This window comes from Stenella coeruleoalba (genome assembly GCF_951394435.1).
Source record: "Stenella coeruleoalba genome assembly, chromosome: 13".
NCBI classification, from domain to species: domain Eukaryota; kingdom Metazoa; phylum Chordata; class Mammalia; order Artiodactyla; family Delphinidae; genus Stenella; species Stenella coeruleoalba.
In genome coordinates this window covers 80,296,199-80,323,813 of record NC_137159.1, presented here as the reverse complement: position 1 = coordinate 80,323,813, position 27,615 = coordinate 80,296,199, and the positions used below count along the sequence as shown (strand labels likewise).

At 36.6% G+C, this 27,615-nt stretch overlaps 1 long non-coding RNA gene across 1 annotated transcript in view; it reads right to left on the bottom strand.

The window, feature by feature from the left end:
* Positions 1–27,615, bottom strand: part of LOC307196412 — a 290,432-nt gene that overhangs the window by 85,652 nt on the left and 177,165 nt on the right. The gene's annotated exons all lie outside the window — the stretch shown is intronic.

Here is a 27,615-nt window from a genome sequence, read left to right as displayed (position 1 = left end):
GTATCTCAAGCTAGTGTTTGCATAGTTCCTAGCACATACTGAATATCTCTCCCTTTGTCTCAAAACATTTAAATTGTCCCTCAGTGGTTCTCTGGGTGCCTTAACACATAGTTTTAGAATTGTGGATTTACACACGTATCTAGAAATATTTAGAAAGCTAGTATCTATTCTGCTTTTGGAGACATGTTTGGAATTAAAGAAATTAGAAGATCCTTCTGTAGAAGTGTTATAAGTCCAGAGCTGAAAGAAGCCCTAAATGTATCTAATTCAATTAATCTGCTTCACAGATGAAGACATTAAAACAAGCAGATAACAAGGCTTGCCAAAGGACACAGAGCTAATTAATAGAATACCACTGTTATATCATTTGTGATGTTTTATTACAATGTTCTGTTGATGTATCAACTTTGATCACCGAAAAAGAGGAATCACGTCTTTAGCCTTTCATCTCCTAGTCTTGGCACAGGGGGGATTGTATGTGCTCAGTAAATGTCCCCTTAACTTATTTAAAAGTCCAGGTAGGCATTCATAGTAAGTCAGGTCTGATTCTTTTTTTTCGCATAATAATACCTTTGAGAAATTATTTCTTACAATCATATGAAACAAAATACAAAATTTCATTTGCTCACTGGTTTGATAAGAAAATCAGTAGTCCTCTTGCTTCTTGATATCAAATCTTTAAAACTATTCATACTTCATTAGAATAGCTTTCAGAGCATCAGCCCTAATCTATATCTATTTTAATATCACCAATTTTTGTTCTATTTAACAAACTAAAATTTTTATTATTTCAGGCATACTTAACTGTTTGTTTTTATGGCATTCAGACACAAAAAAATCTAAGCAAAAGCAAGGAACTGGTTATAAAAATAACTGACTATTAACTAACTCAAGAGTAATATAGAACTGCATGTATTATTTTATTCGTATATGACTTTATTCAGCTTACCAATTTAATTAAAATTTTCTTAGTTGCCACATGCTGCTGTAGCTTCCAGGAATCCAATGTAGTATAAAATGCTTATTGTCAATAGTTCAAACTCCAGTAAAATATCAATACATAGAAACATAAACAACTAGCTCTAATAAAATGTGATGATTGCTATAGCAGAACAGTTACACTAAAGGCAAAGAGCAGTTTACTCTATCTATATAGTCCAGAGAAGAATTCAGAGAGGAGGGGACAATTGAACCAAGGGAGAAAGTTTGGCCAGGATGAAGAAGAAGCATGAGCATAAAGAATCATAAAGATTTAGGAAATTTCTGGGAGAGAACACATAGCTAGGCGGGTTGCAGTTTGGAAAGGAAGAGAGATAAAGAGAATATTAGTCTGGAAATGTATAAATGAGGAAGCTGAGTCTCAGGGAGATTAGTATTAACTCATATCACCTGGGAGGGATTCATCATCTCACACTCAGACCCCCATAACACTCTTGATAAATGGTATGTTTCCTCCACAGTAAACATTCAGCTATGGTTCTAATTTATGTCTTCAGGACATGTCACATGCCCCAGAATCATCTGTGTTTGAACTCTAATCATCATCTGATCCTGGAATCTTATTTACTTTCTAAGATCTTTTATATTCCCATCATAAAATGTGAATAGTATAAATTTTGAAGTTTTTATGTGAAAATTAAATGAGACAATGCATTTATATTACCTAGTGTAATAACAAGCCCACAGAAGATGTTAAAATAGAAAGAAAGAAAGAAAGAAAGAAAGAAAGAAAGAAAGAAAGAAAGAAAGAAAGAAAGAAAGAAAGAAAAGAAGGAAGAAAAAGAGGAAGGGAGGAAGGAAGGAAGGAAGGAAGGAAGGAAGGAAGGAAGGAAGGAAAAAAGTTAGATTATCTATCCCATTCAAACTTCATTAAACTACTACTTGTGCCACTGGATCTTAGTTCCCTGACCACCAGGGATTGAATACGTGCCCCCTGCAATGGAAGCATGGAGTCCCAACCACTGGACAACCAGGGAATTCCCCAATGCCTCTTCTTACAAGGGCACTAATCTCATCTGTAGGCACACCTTAATCACCTCACCTCCCCAAGGCTCCATCTTCACACACCATCACATTGAGAGTTGGGGTTTCAACATGATTTTTCGCAGGGCACAATTCAGTCCACAGAACAGTAGAAATGTTCAATTAACAAAGAATACAGAGAGTCTTTATTCTGTTCCACTCAAAAAAGGAGTTAGCTCAGCATTTGCTCCACAATGGACACAAGTATAAAAATTGTATTACAACACATTTAAACATGTACTTTTTCAGGTTTTTTTTTTCTTAAGGCGAATGTGATTGAGAAGTGAAACTCAAGTCACAATTTGTAGAACTCTAGAAGAACCTCTGTTGACCTTTAGGAAAAAACTGCCTTGCTACTCCAACTCATTTATTTATAGAAGAAGAAAGTACAGCTCAGAAAGAACTAACCCTGTTGAGAAAAATAATGACCTAGCAGCCAAGCTAGGATACAACCCTCAATATTGCCACTGCTTTTCCCACCTTACTTTCCCAATAAGCCACTACACTACTACATCCATGTGAAAATATATCTGTTTGTCCTTCATTTTGTTTAATTTCTTTGCCAAGGTCTTTTTGGTAGTGACAATTTCATTGAAAAGTAAAGAAAATTCAGTAAGGTATAAAGATGGCTACTTTAATTTTATTGCTTCAATCCATGTTCTACATTTGAGATGCACTGATGAGGTAAATTATAATACGTCTCCAGCTGTGGTGTAAGGTAAAAGGAAGAGAGAAAGAGAGAAAAAGATTGAAACAAAGAGAAAGAGAAAGGCAGAGAAAGAGAGAGAGGAGATTGGAGACACATAAGGTGTCTTGTGCAGTTAAGAAATTCTATTTTAAAAGTGTTACACTTGTGGTTTTGTTGTGCTAAAGTTTGTAAATTATCTTTCTTGAAAATATACATAGTAGACAAATTCTGCAGATAAATGACGTTCATTGTTTGATCACCGCTGGTAGTTGCTAGGTGTACTGAAGACATACGGATTTTACACATCAATTAGTAGTGAAATTGTTATGGAAATCCTTTGTCATTAATTACAATACTTCGATGCCAAATAAATCCAAATCGTTTCTGATCGTGTGAAGCTATGAGGAAAACTTATCTGTGGGGCTAATACGTCTTAGAAGAGGTGAGCTCTGCAGACATCTTGTCTTTATTCCAGTAGTGATGAGACAGATGCTCATTCAAAAAGAATACACTGTGAGACTATTGTGCTCAGAGTGCAACCCAACCCACAAAACTTTTGAAATGTTTTATAGTTTTATGTTTTTGATAGACCTGTAGCTTAGCAGGTGAAAGAGAGTTAGAAAAGGGTAGAATTTAGAAGAACCTGTTGGCCTTTCACAATCCTCCATACATCCAATGCCTTCATTCTCTCATGCCCAGACATTTTAGAATGCAGAAATATATCACTTTTAAGTGACTATGTCCATAAGATTATAAATACGATTCTCAGTTTCTTCATCTGCAAAATGGAACTATAATAAACCACAAGGTTGTTGTAAGGATGAAATGTGATAATATAATTAAAACACTAAGCATAATAACATTTAGGTTACAATAAAAGCTGGTACATAACAAAAATATATCCTCTAGAGAGAAACAGAATTCTATTGTTTTTTTCCATAGACCTAATTCACCATCATAGATGTCTGGGAGTCCATCCTGACATGTTTGCGTGCCTACTATGTCAATCATTCTTCTTTTACCTTTAATTCCTAAAAAAGACCTAATACTCAAGCAAAAGAGTGTTCGTGGTATGATAAGCCTTTGGATACTGCATTTTAAAGATTTGTTTAAACAGTGTGTGAAATAACCCCCTCCCTTCCAAAGAACAGGAAGAATTCACATCGCTACCTGCATTTAATGGATGTACAAGGGAGGGTGAAGTGGAGCCTGCTGAGAGCAGGCTGATGAGTGCTCATGGGGATCTGGGGTCAGCAGCTGCCTGCCAACCACTGCAGTCTTCTCCTGCTCAGATCTAGCTCACTTAGCTCTTACAGTCCCAAAGCAAAGGGAAGACACTGTGAGAAACAATTCAAGGGAAAGTAGGACTCAAAGGAAAGTAAGATTACTGCTAAATAATGAGCAAAGGCAGGAAAACATGCATGGATGTAAACAGAAAAAATAGAGGTAAAGAAACTAATGAGAAATGACTTAATGGATGTGCTTTCAGGCCACACATCCTGCATTTCTACCTTACATCAGACACATATTAGCTGGACGGCCTTAGAATGACATTTAACTATCTGAGCCTCAGTCTCCCTCCATGTAAAAATGGAAATAGAATTGATCCTGTGTGGTTGATCAGATGGTTAAGTGAAAATGCATGTGGAACTCATTGTACCACTGCTAGAACTGTAAATATGTATGATGCCTATGTTCAGAGGACATAAAGGAGAATTAAGAGAAGCTTCATGACAGAGTGAAGAAAATATAACAAAGAGAACATAAGCTTTGGAGTCAGAAAATTCTGGCCTTGATTCACAGATCTAGTACTTAGCAGCATTTTGACACTGAGACTAAGCTTAAGTTTCCTTATCTGTAAAATGATGGCAATAAGATCTACATAGCAGGGGTGTTATAAGCATTAGAGATGCTATATGTAACCTACTTATTATTGTGCATGGAATGGTCTCTTCAAATTGAATTACCTCTTACTGAAAATTATAAGACATAAAAATGAAAAAAGAAAAAAACTTTTCTCAGAACTTTCAAAGATTTGTGAAGGACATTCACATTTATTTATTCACACCCATTTGTTCACTGTATGCCTTCAGTATTCCTACATCATATACATACAAAGAAATAACATGGTTTACACATGAGGCAACTAAAGTCTCGGAGGTTAATTAATGAGCATCTAGTGACAGGGCAGAAACAGGAGGTCAGGTTTACCTCCATGGAAGCTTAAGCTCTTTGGAACTATGCATCCTTCCCACTCTGCTCTTGTATCAATCTGGAAAAGATGTTTATTGGCAACAAACAACCCAAAAATACCACTTTGCCTCAGAAAAATGACACATCTATTTTTCTGGAACTCTTGGACATGCAAGGGCTGTGGCAACTATCATGGAATTTTCTAAAATAAATGGATGTGTGGATGGCAGTTCATAATAGATGGCAGAAAGATGTAAATGCCATTAAGAAAACTTTGGAAAGTTTTACGGAAGGCAAGGCCTCTACAGCTTACAGTTCAATAAGTGCCTCATGGCAAAGACACACATATGGTTAAAGAGCAAAGCAAACCCTGAAAACTGAACACTTGTGAGTTAACAACCATGTTCATCAGAATCACCTTTGAAGCTTTTTCGAAATGCCTGAGGTCAGGTTGAATCGTTGCTGTTTGGCATGTGGAGTCTACTCAAAGGGACCTAGGCTCTCTTGTGTCTCCAAATCAGCACCTGATTCCATGACCAAGAGTCAGAGAAAAGAGAGCATGACCTGGCACGCACTGGTTCCAAATGCTTCTGGGAGAAAAAGGAACCATGCAACCATCCGCCAGATTTGGTGTCACAGGGCAGTCTGTACAATCCTCGAACAGGGAACAGCCCCAAAGAGTAGTTTACAAGATCATAGGTAATAACTAACTACAATTCTGACCAACTGTTGCTCCACTTTTCCCAGGGTTTTTATTTATTTCATTAAAAAGAGGGCAGAATTCTGGAGGAAAAGAAGTGGTTTAGGATAGAAAATCAATGACTCCCTTTCTAGTTACATGACTGTGTTGGGTAACTTTATAGAGAACAGGTGATAACTTTTATGATTTCTTATGATTCTCAATTAGTATGAGCCTTAGAGTTAAAACCATAAAGAAGAGACATTATTTCATTTTTTTTTCATGCAGGAAGCATTTTGTTGGCAGACAGCATTCTTGAATCAGCTCTTTCCTTAGAACCTTAACTTGTTTCTGTCAATAATACTCATATCTAATGGAAAGAAGCTGACAACTAAACAAGGAAGAATATCCAATTATTTCACACATTTTAACGTCTATTGGTATAGGATTGCTTTAGTTTAGTTTTGTCTTGAGGGAATGGGCAAATGAGAGGGTAACTTTAAATCAAGGTAACCTTTTTATTTTCAGTATCATGGAAAATAAGAAATCTTTAAGGCAAGCTCAGGATACAGTGTAGTTGTGAACGATGGATTAAAAAACCCAGGATTGTTTTCAGTAAGTAATTTCATTACCTGGTATATACCACTATAAGGAAAAAAGACCAAAGCAACAGACATAAATTCTCTCAAGCCTCTGTAATGTACTTGAAAATAACACTGGGGACCATTGAACAAAATAGGAAACTAATAAATCAAAAAGAAGGCTCACGAATGGAACTACTTTAACAGTTTGGAAGAGCTGAGATATACACAGATTCTGTCCTATGAATTTTCAGTTCAGCACAGTATTTGTGGTACTGTTTCCAGCAGCAAAAAGTGTTTAATATCCAGCACAAATCTGAGTGTAGAACACTGACTTCATGTCTAAAGTCTACCACCAGCACTCCTGTGACTTTAAACGAGTCTCTAATCATCCCTAGATCTCATTCACTTCAATCTGAAGTAGCTCTCATATCTCCTCCAGCTCTAATATTCATGGGTCTGAAAAAAAAAATGCTTTGGGGAAATATATCCTCAAGTTTCCACCATAATAGAAAATGTAGACAATCAGAATGCCTTACTATATTAGTTGGGTTCTCCAGATATATATATATAGATAGATATAGATATAGATGACAGAGACGGAGAAAGAGAGACAGAGAGCAGGAGGGAAGGGGAGGAGAGGGAGAGGGACAAAGATTTAACAGAAGGAAATGGCTCTCATTGTTATGGAGGGTGAAAAGCCCCATGATCTGCAGTTGGCCAGCTGTAGACCCAGGATTGCTGGTGGTATAGATCCAGTCTGAGTTTGAAGGCCTGAGAACCAGGAGAACTGATGATGTAACTCCTAATGTGAGAGCAGGAGAAAACTGATGTCCCAGCTCAGGAGTCAGGCAGAGAGAGAGAGTGAATTCTCTCTTACTCAGCCTTTTGTTCTATTCAGGCCTTCAACAGAATGGATCATGCCCACCCACATTGGGAAGGCAACCAGCTTTACTCAGTCTACGGATTCAAAGGCTAATTTCACCCATAAACAACCTCACAGACATGCCTAGAAATAATGTTTAACCAAGTATCTGGGCACTGTGTGGCCTGGTCACCTTGACACACAAAATTAATCATTAAACTGTTCTTAGGTATTTTGATTGAATTAAATACACCCCTTATAACCTTTTTCTAAAAATGGAGAAAGTATCTCATTGATATTAAAAGGTATGAAAATATGTCTTGATGGTGTGGCACGGTTCAGCATTAGGTCAAGTGACAGGAACAGACTATCCTGGCCTGGAAGATGCTACCATAAGGAAAGTTGAGTTCTAGGCTCAAGACTTAGGCTCACATCCATGCTTAGGTAGCTGGAGTAGGATTATAATTGTGGTCACTTGTTCTGCTGACAATTTTACTTCTCACGACTCAGCCATTCTGGAACTCAGGATGCAGCCTGAGGACAATGGCTATCTTTATTTGAAATAATAGAACTTAACTACTAAGTATTACAATGGAGTCAGAGCAGTTTCTGTGGGCTACTCATGACTCAATATGACACTGCAAGAAAGATTGTTATTCCTCATAAATGTAAGGGCCGTAGAGGTCTAGATGACCAGTTGAGGTCAATTCTGAAAGTTTAAAGAGGTAAACATGCAATGGAGCTAGCAGTGATGTGATCCATCCAACCTTATTGTGCTAGGACTGGTAGGAATTCTGCATGGAATTCTGTACTTCACTACAGGCCACAACAAGGTAGTGGTGTCACAAGGATAACCAGCTGTGAAGAAAAATTCCAGAGACCAATGCTTGCAGAAATCTGCCTCAAGGTATCCTGTTTATGCTTTTCCTCAAAATGTCCCTACTTCAGTAACAAGGAATAATTCCTAGACAAAAGTAAGTAAAATTGGTGTATTTTAAAATGTAAAACCCTAATTAAACAGGTAAAGGCTGGATGTCATAGTAATATGTATATTAAAGAACATAGAACTTTATATTGTAGTCACAGAATAGTGAGGTCAAAACTTTTAAATTACACTTAGAAATCCAACTTAGAATGCATTTCTTATAAAATTGTTTTCCATTGTTAGTATTCCTTTAAGGTCAAACTGTAGATTTTAATGTTGGCAGAAATGAAAGAAGTGTAGTAACTTTAATATGGAACAAGAAATGGAGCATAAAAAAGAGAAAGCAACCAGGCCAAGGTAGTTTCACTGGCCTTCCTTATCAAACATTTTAAAAGGTATAATAACAATTATATACAATCTCTTCACAAAAATAGAAATAAAGAGAATATGTTCTAACTTAATATACAAGGCCAGCATTACTTTAATATCAAAACTAAATGAGGATATTATAAGAGAAATATAGACCAATATCTCCCATGAACACAAACCTCAACAATATATTAGTACATCAAATCCAGCAGTGTATAAAAATTATTATACACCACACCTAAGTAGAATTTATCTTAAGTATGCAAGACAAGTTCAACATTCAATAACCAATTAAAATAAGTCACCATATTGACAAGCTAAGAATACTAATCATAGGATAATATCGGCAAATGCAGAAAAAAAACTGACAAAACTGAACATCCACACATGATAAAAATTCTTAGCAAACTAGAAATTGAGGGAAGCTTCTTAAGTTTATCAAATTTAAGAACACTTACAAATAACCCAAAGCCAACATCATTCTTAATGATGAGAAATTGATTTTTTTTACTCTATAGTTAAGAGCAGAGCAAGAATGTACTATCTCACTATTACTATTCATCATTGTACTGGAAGTCATAGCTAATGCAGTATGACAAGAAAAGGAAATAAAAGGCATACATCCTGGGAAGGAAGAATTAAAACTGTCTCATACAGCATGTTTGTCTATGTAGAAAATCTCCACCCCCCAAAAAATAATATTCTATAACCAATAAGTGATTAAAGCAAGATTACAGGATACAAGGTTAAATGCAAAAGTCAATTGCTTTCCTATATACCAGCAATGAACAATTAGAATTTGAAAGGAAAAACACATCATTAATATTAGCATCCAAAAAATGAAATACTTAGGTGTAAATCTATTAAAATATGTACAAGATCTATATGAGGATAAATTCAAGCTACCAATGAAGGAAATAAATATCTAAATAAATTTGTATATATCCCACATTCACAGATGGGAAAAACACTGTTAACACTATTATTAAGATTTCAGTTTTTCCCAACTTGGTCTAGAGTCAATGAATTACCAATCAAAATGGCAACAAATTATTTCTGGGTTATTAGCAAATTTATTCTAAAAGTATAGAAAAGGCAAAAGGCCCAAAATAGCCAGCACGATATTGTGAAAAAAACAAAGTGAAAGACACTACTCGACTTTACGACTTAGTATAAAACTAAAATAATTGAGGCATTGTGGTATTGGTGAAAGAACATACAAGAATATACAAATTGATCAATGGAACAAAATAGAGAGCTCAGAAGTAAACCAATACAAAAATATTCAATAAAGGCATTAAGGCAATTCAATGGAGAAAGAGTAGTCTTTCAACAAATAGTACTAGAGCAACAGGACAACTGGGCATCCACATGCCAAAAAAAAAAAGTTAAGATAAAGACCGTATGCCTTTCACAAAAATGCACTCAAAACGGATCACAGATCTGAATGTAAAATGCAAAATCATAAAAATTCTAGAAAGTGGCATAAGAAAAAATCTAGGTGACCTTGGGTTTAGTGTTGACACTTTAGGTACAACACCAAAAACATAATCCATCACTGAAGAAACTACTGACTGGGACTTCACTAAATTTCTTCTCTGAAAAAGATATTACAAAAAAAATTAAATTACACAATATACAAATTGATCAATGGAACAAAATAGAGAGCTCAGAAGTAAACCAATATAAAAATATTCAATACAGGCATTAAGGAAATTCAATGGAGAAAGAATAGTCTTTCAACAAATAGTACTAGAGCAACTGGACAACTGGGCATCCACATGCCAAAAAAAAAAAAAAGTGCAGATAATTTAATGAAATTGAAAGAGTTTGAGAAGGATAAGCATTAGTTCTCCTTTATATGTTTGGTAGAATTCCTCTGTGAAGCTGTCTGGTCCTAGACTTTTGTTTGCTTTGAGTTTTCTTACTACAAATTCAATTTCACTACCAGTGATCAGTCTGTCCAAATTGTCTTTCTTCTTGATTCACTCTTGGCAGGCTTTATATTTCTAGAAATGTGTCTTTTTCTTCTAGGTTGTCCAATTTGTTGACATATAATTGTTTGTAGTATCCTTTCATGACTTTTATATGCACTGGGAAACCAAAAATATTGCTTTACTAAAATATTTGCTTTATCGTGGTGGCCTGGAACCTAAACCACAATATCTCCAAGGCATGCCTGTATATGGATATTCTTTGTACTTTTGGCTCAACTGCCTGAAAACCTAAAACTGCTTTAAAAAAGCATATTAGCAAAAAAATTTTTTAATCAGAAAACATGAGATCAGAACCAGTAGCTATAAATAAAAGTTAACAAAATAAATACTGTAAATTACTTGTAAGAATTCAGTGCCTGTATGCTCATAAAATAAGTTATCTTTTAGTATTCATTATCTTTGCCTCCTGAGGAACATGTGGCCCTAGAGACCCTGGGAAACAAAGCTGCTGACTCTACATTCCTTACTTCCTGTTGAAAAGGAGGATTTCTCCATGGGTGTTACGGAGCTTTTCCATCCATGTTCAAATACACAGAGATTACATTTTTAGACGCATCCACATCTACATTCCAGGGTGAGCAGAACTTAGCAGGTGACTCTAATTTAGCTACATCCTCCTCATCCACATTTTGACATCCTGCTTCCTAACAAACAAGATTATAGCCCTTCTTTTCATATTTTTTGTCTTCCTCTGACTGCTTCCCAAGACATCCTTCATTCCCTAGCACTTTACTTACCTTTCCTCCTTTTTATTTCTAGATGATATCAAGTATAGGGGAGAGTATTTTCCCTAGACAGTAGAAAAGAGCCTGATTTTAATTCACTGAGCTGCCACAAACTCACTCTGACCTTGGCCAAAATATTTGGGCAGTCTATCCTCAGTGTTTTCAGTTGTATGATGAGTGATGGGGGCTATCAATTGTTCAGCATAATAAGTATTCTCTGATACTTATTGCTATTATGTTTCTTTTAATGTAAACAGTGGTAGTAATAATGATCATAATAATGAGCAGGAGAAGGAGAAAGAATGTCTCTCACAAACTACGGGGAAACAAAGAATTTTATAAATCGTGTCTCATTTATTCTTTATTCTTCCAAATATCACTGAGAACCAGTGAGTAACTCCTAGAGTGAATGCATTATGAGGTTTTTAAATTTCTTTAAACATTACACTTATGTATTTTGAAACTAGAGCTAAATTAAAAATAAAAATAAACAAGGTTTTTTTCTTCTAGACTATATTAGGTCCTTCCTCATCCTTTTAAAGAAACCTCTGTGAGTCCCTGCTGAATGAATTTCTGAATTAGGTTTAGTTTTACCAAGAACATTTTTTTTAAAAAGGTCAGAGGAAAAATACCAGTACGCATTTTGACCAAACTAAGAGATGTTTTTGTATATGTTAAAATAACACTCACTGATCTGCAACAAGAAAAAGGATTATTTCCATCGATTGCAACTATGTAAATGTCTTCTAGGTAAAGGCATTTTCCACTATTTCAATAACAAAAATCTTGAGTGCTTACACAGTAACAGGCAGAATCAGTGACAGATAGTGGAATGGTTTCAAACCTTACTGGGCAGGACTGAGCACTTGAGCTTAGAGAGGGGAATGGAAATCTATTCCCCATTGTTCAGAGAAGCAGATATCATTGCATTCTCAGTGTTCTCTGGAGTCTTCAGTGGATTACTCTATAATTACTTCATACCTAATAACAGGGCAGTTATGTATAGCAATAAAGTAATAAAAATAAATCCTGTAAAGGATCTTTGTGGTTGATTGAATTATTTACCACAATTCCTCACTCCTTGACATAGAATATGAATTCACATGCTTGCTTGCACCCCTTGTGGGAAGAGTATACTTTCCAACCTCTTGACTTTGATTTTGGCTGGGAGGCTTGTATTTGGTTAATGTGATGGATGTCACAGTGTATATGATGAGAGCAGAGGCTTGAAATTATCTTGTAAAGTTAGGCTTGCCCCGTTGAACTCCAGTGACCTGTCATGAGAATAACCTACCCCAGAGAGCTGGAACCCTTTTCATTTTGGACCCAGGATGAACACACATGAAGTTAACATAAGCACAACCCGTGGTTTGGAGCTCAGACCAGTGGGGTCCTCAGCTAGAAGCAGAGAGGCTCAGAGCTCAGACTATACTGGGCAGTCCACAAGTTGAACTGCTAAACTAAACATAGGAACACATATCTTTGTTTGCCACCAAGATTGTGTGTTTCTTTTTCATACAACAATGTCTCCTTTTCTAACAAAGTCTCATAGTCTAACGAAGGCAACATATAGAACAAACAATTGCAAAACTGTGCATTTAGTGAAATAATAGAAATAGGTAAAAGTTACCAGAGTAAGACAGAAAAGAAGTGATTTTTTTTTTTTTTTTTTTTTTTTTAGCCATGCCATGTGGCTTGCAAGATTGAACCCAGGCCACGGCAGTGAAAAACACCAAGTCCTAACCACTGGCCCACCAGGGAATTCCCAAGAAGTGATTATTTACAGAAGAGGAGTAAAGAAAGCTTTGTCTAAATAGGTATCAAATGAGACAAGGGTTCACCAGGAACAATGGGAGAAGAAATGGAATTTCAGGAATTCTGTAAATATACTAGCAAAGAGTAGAGGGGGAAATCATCAACCTAAAAGAAACACTACGTAGGTATTTTAATGCATTAAAGATATTATGCTGTCTGCACATCACAAGTGTACTTTTCAACAATCTTCATGGCAGGAATTTTCCCAGATACTTAGACCTATGACTTTTAAGTGTGACACAGTTAGGGAGCAGCCAAACTGGGTTTTATACCCAGGCTCCTCCGACACGTTATCCTTCAATACATTATCTTCCTACTATACCACACTAAAGTATTGTGAGACCAAATTTCTGATCTCATTTAATAATATTCTGTACTTAAACTTTTTTCACTATTGAATTGGATAAATGTGTGATTTCATATACTTTTTCCACCCATTTTGAAGAGAATAAATTATTTCTCTCTGGGCTGCAAAAAAGAAATGGAAAAACAACTTAATGATATCCCTTATGGAGTCGGTAATGATTAAAAGCACTGTGGCATTTAGGTCTACTTCTCAAGAGGAACTAATAATGGGAGTCTGATAAAAAGCCAGAGAAGCTCCGCTCTCTTTTCTGCCCCCAGTCTTCTAAAACTAGATAAGGTGGGTGCCTACTACATTTTAAAGAACAGAGTTCCTTGTTCAACAACAAGGCAGGGCATCTTTTAAGAGATGGATGTAATGGGGGTCATAACCTGCATTCTTTCTAACAGACAATTCAAATTCAACAATTTGAATGTCAATGTGCTCTGTTCCTGTGGCTGTTTGGCTAGGTTCTTGCTCACCTAGACTTCTGATTCCTTATGATTCTTGTTTTAATCCCCCCTAACAATATTACCCAGGCTTAATGTCTGGAAGTGTGTGTGTGACCGTGCACATGCACACACATACACACACATTCTGGCAGACTGCTTCTTTATGTTGTTGGTAATAAGAAAATGAAAATAACTTTACAAGGAGCAATGGTTTCCCATTTCTTGCAAGGTTAAATCCAAACACCTTAGCATGGAATACTGGGCTCCTCAAATACTGGACTCTATTCTCTTTCTGAGAACTTCTTCCTCCCACTCTGCACATGATGCTTAGGTGTCACTGAGTTTCTGATAGTTCCCTGCATGTGCCACATCTGGCCCAACTTTGCTCTTCCATGGGCTTGGACACTAGTTTTCAAATATCTTTGGTGCTTTGTAAATACTTTAATATTATTTAAAACCCAGCATTGTTTTCATCAGGTTCATCTAGGATTTCTCCACCCTTCCTCTAAACCAGGGTTAGACATTGCCCTTTTGCATTATTTTAGTAGCAGCGAGATAGTACACTAAGGAACTAGGCCAACTTCAGAAAAGCCAGTTTGCAGAAGGAACACTTTGCCAAGGAACCAGCTCTTAATATTTATCAATTTATCAAAAATATGTCTTAAGGAAATAATAGTCTCCAACAAATACAATTAATGGGAATATACTCTTCTTATATGTTTGTGAATACAGTAAACCCTCATGCAATTTTATATGACTCTATTATTTTAGTAAACACAAATTTTATACTTGATAGGATTTTCATATATTTAATTTGAACTTAGAATGCTAAATTTGGAATATGCTCCAGAGATCTAGCTGCTTCTCTGCACCGACACCTCCATCATTTTACTTAGAAGAAAACTAAGACCAGAGAAATAGTCTTTTGCTAAATGATCATATAGCTGGTAAATTATACATAAGACCCAGGATACGGGGTCTTCTGAGTACATCCTGTACAGTGTTCATTACAGTCTATCAATTATATACCAATAGATAGGTACAATATGCAAAAATATATATTTATATATTTACATTGCCAGAATTAGCTGTACTTGAGGTTAAGGGCATAGTCTACCTGAAGATTAAGTCTACCCAAGATTTCTGACAGTGACAACAAGTTCAAGGATGTCCCCAAACCACTCTCAGATTTGATGGTTCACCAGAAAGACTCACAGAACTCCCCGATTGCTATGATACCAAAAGATGCATTTATTCTAGGCAAAGGATACAAATTAGAAGCAGCCAAAGGAAGAAGGAATAAGGCAGGATTGGTAGGGGTCTCAACTGAAGCTTCCGGTAGTCCTCTCCCTATGGAGTCACGGACAACAATATCTCCTTCTGGCCACAATGTGTGAAAATATTCACAGAGTATTGCCAACCAGGGAAGCTCACCCCAGTTATGATGCCTAAAGTCTTCATGTCTAATTGAAATATTGCCCATGTAGCTGAATTCAATCTTCAGCAACCTCCTCCCTGGAGGCTGGACTACTTCACATTGCCTAAAGCCTCCAAATCTCTAATCACATGGTTGGTCTTTGTGGTATGACCAGTCCCCTCACACTAAGACTATCAGGTGTGACTGAGGGACCCACATGGATAACAAAGACATTCTATCTCTTGGGAAATTCCAAAGATACAGAGGTGACCAGGAGCTGGGACAAATACAAGACCTCTCTTTAAAGACCAAATTCCTTACCACACACATATATACCAGATGTACAATATACATGTGTCTATAACAATAATGCATCTATACATCCATCTGATCTTAACATATCATTCATATTTTATTTATGTGTACATGTGAAATTATTCCATCACTATAATTCTCTATAGATGTAAACAGAGTTAATAATATTTTCAACACAAAATAATGGGGAGGAAGGATTGTACTGCACTCCTTATGTTTACATACAGAAACAGTCCTCTGTTAAAATAATCTTCCAGTACTCTCTCAGGCTTATTCAGTACTCCCAGATAAAAAGGGATGACTTCCTGATTAGTGAGTGTTATGAAAGAAAATGATATGCTTTGCTCAGATCACTCTAAGTTGGTTCTAAGTTTCTGCCTGACCCCAAGAAGCATGAAATCTCTGCCCTTCTACGTTTTTTTCTTTTTCCCCCCAAAGAATAGGTTCCCATGAATCAGTGACTATTAGTCTGTTTTGACCAGATTAATCCAAATTTATGCTTCTTCTCCTGGAGCCCCATTCAATTTAAGATTTGTCCTGAATTTTTCCTCATTAAGTTATATTATTAATCCCTGCATAAAAATAACTTAGTATATAGTTTTTTCTAATTCCTGTTATGATTTTACTTAGTAGAGTCAGAGGTAAATACAGAATGTAAATGCAGAATGAAGAGTTTAACACACTAATAAATCAGAAAGATGACCAGTAATCAAGTCAACGGTCGTTCCAAATGTAATTAACTATAACCTCCCTTTAAAGTACACCATGCAGGAGTGAACTCAGTTAGACAAGAACAGCTAAAGACAGCCAACTCCTAGTCTTTCAGTGGTCTTAGGAGAAGTAGTCAGTACTGTTGTCCCTACAAGCTACCTATTATATCAAACAACTGGATCATAGAATACTGGATAAGCTGTGAGGTGTATAAATTCAATCGGGTTGCCAGTTGGAGAACTCAATGGAAAATGTGGGAAGTTATAAGTTAAATGAAATATGTGTAACATATAGAGGCTGAGGAGTCCCACCACAAACACAGAAAATAAGCAAAGCTCTTGCTACTGATGAAATCACAATTATTTATTTTGTTATATTACTTGATAACATTTTAATTTAAAAAATCCTATAGCATCAATGAAGTTTTAAAGAAAATGTATAGCTAATAACATAAAAGTAAGTTCTAATATGCTTCATGATACCTAAATGAAAGCTGCAGAAACTGACCCAGAGGTCACATACCTGCCCATATGGTGAAGCAGTAGTGTATCAGAAATGCTGCTGGAAAGCCTTTGCTGAACTTTATCTTTTTTAATGATAAAATGCTCATTTTACATCATTTTACATGATTTTAACCAGCCACAATTTTTGTTTTCTAATTCCATAAAAACTAAAAACAGATAAGAAACACATTGATGGATATTAATGGCAATAAGAAATAATCGATAGCCACTCAGTGTCAGAGCAGAAGATGAAAAAGAGAAAGAAAGAATAAAGTACATTGTATCTTAAGAAAAGAAGGGAAAAAAAACTATCAGGACAAATGTTTCCTCATGATAGCATAGAAATGAAAGAGCATAAAAATGAGATTTTCAAATAAGTATGACTTTGAAGTCTTTACAACGGCAAAGAAGTATAAGGTAATTTTATGGAGATTTCAAAAAGGTATTAGCAAATATACACAGCATCATTTGATAAGATGGAGTTATCTTTAGAAAGCCATTTAGCTGGCACAATATATTATAAAGTATTATAGTAGAAAATGTCAAGTGATACAATTTTTTTGGAAAGGTATGCAAGACTTTGAGATGAATTAGAAAAGTCCTCACATTATATTAGCAAGTACTGAGGCTCAAAAAGATAATCATTTTCTACAAAGTGGGAAAATCTAGACTAGAAGCCCGTGATCTTAAAATACCTTATTATGCAGAATACATTTTTGGACATATTGCACATTTGGGGGGCTTAATATTCACTTTTATCCTGAAACGTTTATTTACCAATGGGAGACCTGAATCAAGTATGCATTAAACCCCTCATAATGGAGCTGTTTGAAACTTTGTCCTCCTTAAGATACAAGAAGGATCATTTTGCTGCAACTTTTTGTACAAATCATTGGACAATTCAGACATTGGAATTGCAATGCATTTTGGCCATGAATATCTCCTTCAGAAAAGATTTTTCACCAGTTGCTGCTGAGAAAAATGAAGGCCATAAAAAATGTCATAGTAGGTGGTAATGTCTTTGATATCACTTTTTGGCTTCAAGGAAAGTCATTTCATCTTCTCAGCTATTGAGCTGGGAGTCAATTCAGCCAAGTATATAAACCACCAAGAAAGAGCAACCATTAACTATTATCGAATCAGTAAAGTTCCATTTGTCATCCTGTGAACTTTCTGCCTTCCTGGGGAAGCAGTAAAGAGACATTAGTTATGATGCCTTCAGCAATACATAAAAGAAAATTCAACTCCAAAATGACTTAAATTGAAATGACGACTAAATATTTCTTATTTCAACAATATCAGAGGTAGAGTACTTCCAGGACTGGTTAATTGGGTGAGTCAGTGAAATCATCAATACTTGGGTTCGTTTTATTTTTCTGCTCTGCCATTTTCCACATATTCTCCCTCAAGTTAATTCACTTCATGGTATAAAGAAGCCTATAGCAATTCCAGGTATCAAGTGAAGACACAACATCCAGAAGAATTAAAAAAAAAAAAAAGAAAGAAAAGAGAGAGAAAGAAAAAGAAAAGAAAAGAAAGAGGATTTCTTCTGTGTGCCTCATTTTGACACCAAAAAAACAAATAAACCAATAACCTTTCCTACCTCATTAACTGGCAAGGGGAATGTTGACCCTATGACAACTTACTGTGGTCCTGAAAACTTCTTAAAAATGAAACCAGCTGATACTTTAGGAAGATGAGATCATACGTGTTTCTTTTTCTTTTTTCTAAATTTTACCACCTTTAAAATGTTTGCCTTATATTTAGGGGAAAAACTTAATAGTAAGACCATTTTCTTTAGATTTCTGATAGATATCTTAAGAAGCTTTTCTTAAAAAAAATAAAGCAAAATAAAGGAAGCCAGTTACAAGGTTCACCCATAAAAGTAAGAGAATTGTTGACATAAGTAAGAAAACTTACTGCAACTGAAAATCAATTATGAAATATTTATCTTATATCTGTTGACAGGGATAATAGGGCAAAGACTATGATAGAAAATAATTTAGTAAATTATGAGTAATTGTACTTCCTTTCATTTTCCTGGTTGTAGTTGCAATGTTTAAAAAAAAACAGCTTCATCTGAAAACCCACTACTTTATCTAGGGAAGAATCAGTCTAGTGGACTACCTTATCTCTTTTTATTTATTTATTTTTCTACCCTCAACATTAAAGCAGCAGTTCTTGATTAAAGGTCCTTGAACCCTATTTTAAATAATGGGCTTGGGCAGGGGGCTCCAACATACTTTTTATGTTAAACTTTACGTGTATGTCCATTTTCCTGGGAAATGGACTTAACTTTCCTCATGTGCTTTGAACATTCTGTAACGGGTCCTAATTTTGTCATTTTGTCATACTGCTAAGAGTCACTGGCCTAAGGACATAGCCAAGGTGGTGAGTCCAGATCACCAGAGACTTGAACACAGCTGGTCAGATGTTTCAATAGTTATGGCTGGTAATCTTCTCTTAATGAAACTAAGTTCTCTTGGGGCTCAGGGAAGCCTACCCCAAAATATATCTCAATGACATATTGATTATTTTGAATTTAGTTGCTTGAAAATTCAGCCAGTACAGGAAGGACACATTGACTCTCCCTTGTCTCCCTGAAGGCAGGAAATAAATGCCATATCCTCCCAGTACCAGGATGCTAATGAGAGAAATGTTTATGAGGATAGAGAATTCATGGCCCAGAAACCTGCATGAAAAAAATCTTGTTACTTCTTTACTAATATACTACTCAAGCCCAGACTTTGCTAAAACTCCTTATTAATTAAGCAGCCAAACCTAAGCTTCTTGTCTTGTTAAATCCTCATCAGTTTATTATTTCTCTATGTAAAAAGATATAAAATCTGCCTGCTTTTGGTCACTCTCTGAGCATGATTTTCATGATTTCCCATTATATGAAATTAAATTTTTCTCCTGTTAATCTGTCTCACATCAATCTAATTCTTTGAGCAGTCAGAAGAACTTAGGAGGGCAGAGGAAATTTACTTCCTCCCCAACAATTGGTGACTACAAAGGGACAAACTTCCCTGGCTGGACTCTGACCCTCTGAGGTTCCTGCAGCTGAGAGATGTTAGGACATCTGATAAGTGCCAGAAGACGGTAAGAATTCTTACCATCTCAGTCTCCTGAATCTCTGCCTGAGGGTCTATAGGAAGTGAGAATGGTAAGAGTCCTTTTTCTCTTTCTAAATTTAGATTAGCAGGAAAAAATATTTGTGGGATTATTTCCTTGGGACATAGTGACTCAAATAAATATGGTAGAGTACATTTGACTTTATCTTTTTCCTCTCGTCTTTTTACTCTTTATGACTGATGAAAATATTCTCGCTGTTCTCTGCCAGCTGGAGGATGCATATGCATCTGGTGAGTAGGCTGTGGACCTGGTTTAGGAAACCTTAAAAACAAACAAACAAAAATGTAAACTTCTGACTTTGTAAGTCACACTATTCTGTTTATAAGGGGAGGAAAACGTGATTCCCTGTGTTTCAGAAAAGCTGTTTAAAACAGTAGTTACCCTACTAGTTACCCTACCCTAGCAGTTACCACTTTTCCTTCCTTATGCTAACTCAGGGAGTGAACTTTCTGGATCTCGTGGGGGCTGCATTTTGGGGTTTTTTTTTTGTACTTTCTGTGTGAGACCTCTTGCATCCTTGGTTAAGCCATAAAATAGCTTATTGGTTTGAGCTGCTGTTGAGATTTATAGACCCTAATTGTCAATGGCCAGGCAAAGGGTCCTGTGAATTGGAAAAACTTCTAAATAGAAAATAAAGAAAAAATAAATAGAGAGCTCTCATAGTGATATAATGACTAGCCATTAAGACTCCTTTAATAATATGGAAGGATAGAAATTTGAACAAAAGTCAAAATCCAGGCCTTTCTACAAACAGTCAGGAAATGAATCAGCTGGAGGCCAATATCCAAGGGCTAATAAAAACAGTTGTCTTTATCTTGCAAGTTTCTACACACCAGAAATACAACTCTAGAAGCAAGTCAAAGCCCACCTACCTTTACCAGTACCAAAGTTTCTCCTGTTCCTCTCAAAATGCTTAAGGATATTCTAAAAGATCAAGATATTAAAAACAACACTCTCCTCTACTTTTAAAAAGGAAGGAAAATTTTATACAGCAATTTCCCTGAAACTCCTAGGGAAAAACTTCATATTCTTTCTCTGTCATTGGAAGTTATAAATTTTACTGTGCCTTTAAAATGTAAATACTCCAAGAGCTAAAAGCCCACAATCACCAGAGACTGAGCCCAGCTAGCTCAACCTGTAGAGCCTAAAACTGAAAGATAACAAAGAGGAAGTAAAGCTTTTTAAATATAAACTACACAAAGGTCTCTCTTGACCATAACAAAACTCTAGACCATAACCTCCTTAAGATTACTTTTAGGAACAAATATAAACCTTAAAAGATTTTTCCACAAACAGCAAAGAAGCATTAGCCATCTGAGCAGAAAAACTTAGCTTATTCCAAATAGATAGCTTATTTATGTATAAACTGGTGAGTTTTGTATTGTACCTAATTCATGACTAAAACTTTAAAATAAAAACTATGGGGTCTCTCTGCCTATCTGTATTTATGTACATCTATGTGTGTACGTTATGGATATGGTATTTATCTAACTTAAAGTGGTATTGCCAAAATTAAATCATTAAAACAGCTCTGTTTAATTGGCTTACAAATAAGTGCTTACAAATTAAGTATTTCTAAACTTCAGAGATATAGTAAAAACTAACCCAATATTTTTTCAGGTCACAAGATTTTGAATAATCTCTGGTAAATAAAAGCTAATTTTATGTTTGTTGGTTCAACTAATACAGGTATGACTTCAGAGTTATCAGCATTTAATATAATGCAGATAAATAACTTTTGTTCCACCTGTATCAGATAAGTTCATGTTGTCTCTGTTGCAAAGTTTTTCAGCAAAATCATCATCATCCTCATCCTCATCCTCATCGTCATCATTGATAATTGCTAACTGCTTTAATGCCTCATGAAATCTTCAGAAGTAATCTAAATATCATTAAAGAGCAAAGAAATTAAATAGATGTAAGTAAGATAAGTTGGTAAACTTTTTAGCAATGATTATTTTTATGATTGCTAATGACAACAATTTTTTATGATGTCTACTTAAATAGCTTCCCAAACCTCTTTGGTAACTTACACACTTAAATTAAATGATGAAAATGTATTAAATATCTAGATTATTTTCAAATATGATAAAACAATGGTTACTGAATGAGTCTATTTCATTTTGGGTTTCTTTACAGAGAAACTAGAGATGTTTGGGCTACTGGTAAACATGTGCCACTTCAACAATTCATACTATGAAAAATGTATGTTTCCAGAAATTATGAAATGTACTGATAAATTTGTAAATCTTAAACAAATGCTGGTATGTCAGACATTTCACAGTTTTTCATTTCTTAGTTTTCACTGGAAGTTTAGGCTTCTAAGGGTTAAGAATTCTAATTAATATATGTAATTAAAGCTCCTAGAATTAATAAGGAAAAACAACTCTGTATGCAAAATAGTAGGATATGTATTTGGATAAGAAAATACAAAGTTAGGAGCTTCAAAGTGGTGGAAGAGTAAGACGCAGAGATCACCCTCCTCCCCACAAATACAGCAGAAAAACATCTACATGTGGAACAACTCCTACAGAACACCTACTGAACGCTGGCAGACCTCAGACCTCCCAAAAGGCAAGAAACTCCCCACGTACCTGGATAGGGCAAAAGAAAAAAGAAACAACAGAGACAAAAGAATAGGGATGGGACCTGCACCAGTGGGAGGGAGCCGTGAAGGAGGAAAGGTCTCCACACACGAGGAAGCCCCTTTGCGGGCGGAGACTGCGGGTGGCGGAGCGGGAAAGCTTCGGAGCGGCGGAGGAGAGCGCAGCAACAGGGGTGCGGAGGGCAAAGCGGAGAGATTCCCGCACAGAGGATCGGTGCCGACCGGCACTCACCAGCCCGAGAGGCTTGTCTGCTCACCCGCCGGGCTGGGCGGGGAATCGGGCTTCGGTCGGATCCCAGGGAGAGGACTGGGGTTGGCGACGTGAACACAGCCTACAGGGGTTAGTGCGCCACGGCTAGCTGGGAGGGAGTCCGGAAAAAAGTCTGGAGCTGCCGAAGAGACAAGAGACTTTTTCTTGCCTCTTTTGTTTCATGGTGCGTGAGGAGAGGGGATTAAGAGCGCTGCTTAAAGGAGCTCCAGAGACGGGCGCGAGCCAGGGCTATCAGCGCGGACCCCAGAGACGGGCATGAGACGCTAAGGCTTCTGCTGCCACCACCAAGAACCCTGTGTGCGAGCACAGGTCACTGTCCACACCTCCTCTCCCGGGAACCTGTGCAGCCGCCACTGCCAGGGTCCCGTGATCCAGGAACAACTTCCACGGGAGAACGTACAGCGCAATTCAGGCTGGTGCAACATTATGCCAGCCTCTGCCGCCGCAGGCTCGGCCCGCATCCGTAGCCCTCCCTCCCCATCCCCGGCATCAGTGAGCCAGAGCCCCCGAATGAGCGGCTCCTTTAACCCCATCCTGTCTGAGCGAAGAACAGACGCCCTCAGGTGACCTACATGCAAAGGCGGGTCCAAATCCAAAGCTGAACCCCAGGAGCTGTACAAACAAAGAAGAGAGGGAAATCTCTCCCAGCAGCCTCAGAAGCAGCAGATTAAATCTCCACAATCAACTTGATGCAACCTGCATCTGTGGAATACCTGAATACGTAACAAATCATCCCAAATTGAGGAGGTGGACTTGGGCGCAACGATATATACATATTTTTCCCCTTTTTCTCGTTTTTTGACTGTGAATGTGTATGCTTCTGTGTGTGATTTTGTCTGTATAGCTTTGCTTTTACCATTTGTCCTAGGGTTCTGTCTGTCCGGTTTGTTTTTTTTTTTTACTTAAAAAAATTGTTTTCCTTAACATTTATTTATTTTAATAACTTTATTTTATCTTCTTCTTTCTTTCTTTTTATTCCCCCTTTTATTCTGAGCCGTGTGGAGGACAGGCTCTTGGTGCTCCAGCCAGGCGTCAGGGCTGTGCCACTGAAGTGGGAGAGCCAAGTTCAGAACACTGATCCACAAGAAACCTCCCAGCTCCAAGTAGTATCAAAAGGCGAAAATCTCCCAGAGATCTCCATCTCAATACCAACACCCAGCTTCACTCAACGACCAGCCAGCTACAGTGCTGGACACGCTATGTCAAACAACTAGCAAGACAGGAACACAACCCCATCCATTAGCAGAGAGGCTGCCTGAAATCTTAATAATGCCATAGACACCCCAAAACACACTACCAGACATAGACCTGCCCAACAGAAATACAAGATCCAGACTCATCCACCAGAACACAGGCACTAGTCCCTCCACCAGGAAGCCTACACAACCCACTGAACCAACCTTAGCCGCTGGGGACAGACACCAAAAGCAACGGGAACTATGAACCTGCAGCCTGCGAAAATAACACCCCAAACACAGTAAGTTAAGCAAAATGAGAAGACAGAGAAACACAGAACAGACGAAGGAGCATGGAAAAAACCCACCAGACCTAAAAAAAGAATAGGAAATAGGCAGTCTACCTGAAAAAGAATTCAGAATAATGATAGTAAAGATGATGCAAAATCGTGGAAATACAATGGAAAAATACAAGAAACATTTAACAAGGACCTAGAAGAACTAAAGAGCAAACAAACAGTGATGAACAACACAATAAATGAAATTAAAAATTCTCTAGAAGGGATCAATAGCAGAATAACTGAGGCAGAAGAATGGATAAGTGACCTGAAAGATAAAATAGTAGAAATAACTACTTCAGAGCAGAATAAAGAAAAAAGAATGAAAAGAATGGAGGACAGTCTCAGAGACCTCTGGGACAACATTAAACGCACCAACATTCGAATTATAGGGGTCCCAGAAGAAGAAGAGAAAAAGAAAGGGGCTGAGAAAATATTTGAAGAGATTATAGTTGAAAACTTCCCTAATATGGGAAAGTTAATAGTTATTCAAGTCCAGGAGGCACAGAGAGTCCCATGCAGGATAAATCCAAGGAGAAACACAACAAGATGCATACTAATAAACTATCAAAAAAAATACACAAAAAAATATTAACAGCAGCAAGAAAAAAATAACACATAAGGGAATCCCCATAAGGTTAACAGCTGATCTTTCAGCAGAAACTCTGCAAGCCAGAAAGGTGTGGCAGGACATATTTAAAGTGATGAAGGAGAAAACCCAAAAACCATGATTACTCTAACCAGCAAGGATCTCATTCAGATTTAACAGAGAAATTAAAACCTTTACCGACAAGCAAAAGCTAAGAGAATTCAGCACCACCAAACCAGCTTTACAACAAATGCTACAGGAACTTCTGTAGGCAGGAAACACAAGAGAAGGAAAAGACCTACAATAATAAACCCCAAACAATTAAGAAAATGGTAATAGGAACATACATATCGATAATTACCTTAAATGTAAATGGATTAAATGCTCCAACCAAAAGACATAGACTGGCTGACTGGATACAAAAACAAGACCCATCTATATGCTGTCTACAAGAGACCCACTTCAGACCTAGGGACACATACAGACTGTAAGTGAGGGGTTGGAAAAACATATTCCATGCAAATGGAAATCAAAAGAAAGCTGGAGTAGTAATTCTCATATCACACAAAATAGACTTTAAAACAAAGACTCTTACAAGAGACAAAGAAGGAAACTACATAATGATCAAGGGATCAACCCAAGAAGAATATATAACAATTGTAAATATTTATGCACCCAACATAGGAGCACCTCAATACATAAGGCAAATACTAACAGCCATAAAGGGGAAATCGACAGTGACACAATCATAGTAGGGGACTTTAACACCAACTTTCACCAATGGACAGATCATCCAGAATAAAAATAAATAAGGAAACACAAGCTTTAAATGATACATTAAACAAGATGGAATTAATTGATATTTATAGGACATTCCATCCAAAAACAACAGAATACACTTTCTTCTTAAGTGCTCATGGAACATTCTCCAGGATAGATCATATCTTGGGTCACAAATCAAGCCTTGGCAAATTTAAGAAAATTGAAATCGTATCAAGTATCTTTTCTGACCACAACGCTATGAGACTAGATATCAATTACAGGAAAAAATCTGTAAAAAATACAAACACATGTAGGCTAAACAACACACTACTTAATAACCAAGAGATCACTGAAGAAATCAAAGAGGATATCAAAAAATACCTAGAAACAAATGACAATGAAAACACAACAAACCAAAACATATGGGATGCAGCAAAAGCAGTTCTAAGAGGGAAGTTTATAGCAATACAATCCTACCTTAAAAAACAAACATCTCAAATAAACAACCTAACTTTACACCTAAAGCAATTAGAGAAAGAAGAACAAAAAACTCCAGTTAGCAGAAGGAAAGAAATCATAAAGATCAGATCAGAAATAAATGAAAAATAAATGAAGGAAATGATAGCAAGGATCAATAAAACTAAAAGCTGGTTCTTTGAGAAGATAAACAAAATTGATACACCATTAGCCAGACTTATCAAGAAAAAAGGGAGAAGACTCAAATCAATAGAATTAGAAATGAAAAAGGAGAAGTAACAACTGACACTGCAGAAATACAAAGGATCATGAAAGATTACTACAAGCAACTGTATGCCAATAAAATGGAAAACTTGGAAGAAATGGACAAATTCTTATAAATGCACAAGCTCTCGAGACTGAACCAGGAAGAAATAGAAAATATGAACAGACCAATCACAAGCACTGAAATTGAAACTGTGACTAAAAATCTTCCAACAAACAAAAGCCCAGGACCAGACGGATTCACAGGCGAATTCTATCAAACATTTAGAAGAGCTAACATGTATCCTTCTCAAACTCTTCCAAAATATACCAGAGGGAGGAACACTCCCAAACTCATTCTACGAGGCCACAATCACTCTGATACCAAAACCGGACAAAGATGTCACAAAGAAAGAAAACTACAGGCCAATACCACTATGAACATAGATGCAAAAATCCTCAACAAAATACTAGCAAACAGAATCCAACATCACATTAAAAGGATCATACAGTATGACCAAGTGGGGTTTATCACAGGAATGCAAGGATTCTTCAATATATGCAAATCAGTCAATGTGATACACCATATTAACAAATTGAAGGAGAAAAACCATATGACCACCTCAATAGATGCAGAGAAAGCTTTCGAGAAAATTCAACACCGATTTATGATAAAAGCCCTCCAGAAAGTAGGCATAGAGGGAACTTTCCTCAACATAATAAAGACCTTATAAGACAAACCCACAGCAAACATCATCCTAAATGGTGAAAAACTGAAACCATTTCCAATAACATCAGGAACAAGACAAGGTTGCCCACTCTCACCACTATTATTCAACATAGCGTTGGATGTTTTAGCCACAGCAAGCAGAAAAGAAAAAGAAATAAAAGGAATCTAAATCGGAAAAGAAGAAGTAAAGCTGTCACTGTTTGCAGATAACATTATACTATACATAGAGAATCCTAAAGATGCTCCCGGAAAGCTACTAGAGGTAATCAATGAATTTGGTAAAGTAGCAGGATACAAAATTAATGCACAGAAGTCTCTTGCATTTCTATACACTAATGATGAAAAATCTGAAAGTGAAATTAAGAAAACACTCCTATTTACCATTGCAACAAAAAGAATAAAATATCTAGGAATAAACCTACCTAAAGAGACAAAAGACCTGTATGCAGAAAATTATAAGACACTGATAAAAGAAATTAAAGATGATATAAATAGATGGAGAGATATACCATGTTCTTGGATTGGAAGAATCAACATTGTGAAAATGACTCTACTACCCAAAGCAATCTATAGATTCAATGCAATCCCTATCAAACTACCACTGGCATTTTTCATGGAACTAGAACAAAACATTGCACAATTTGTATGGAAACACAAAAGACCCCAAATAGCCAAAGCAATCTTGAGCAA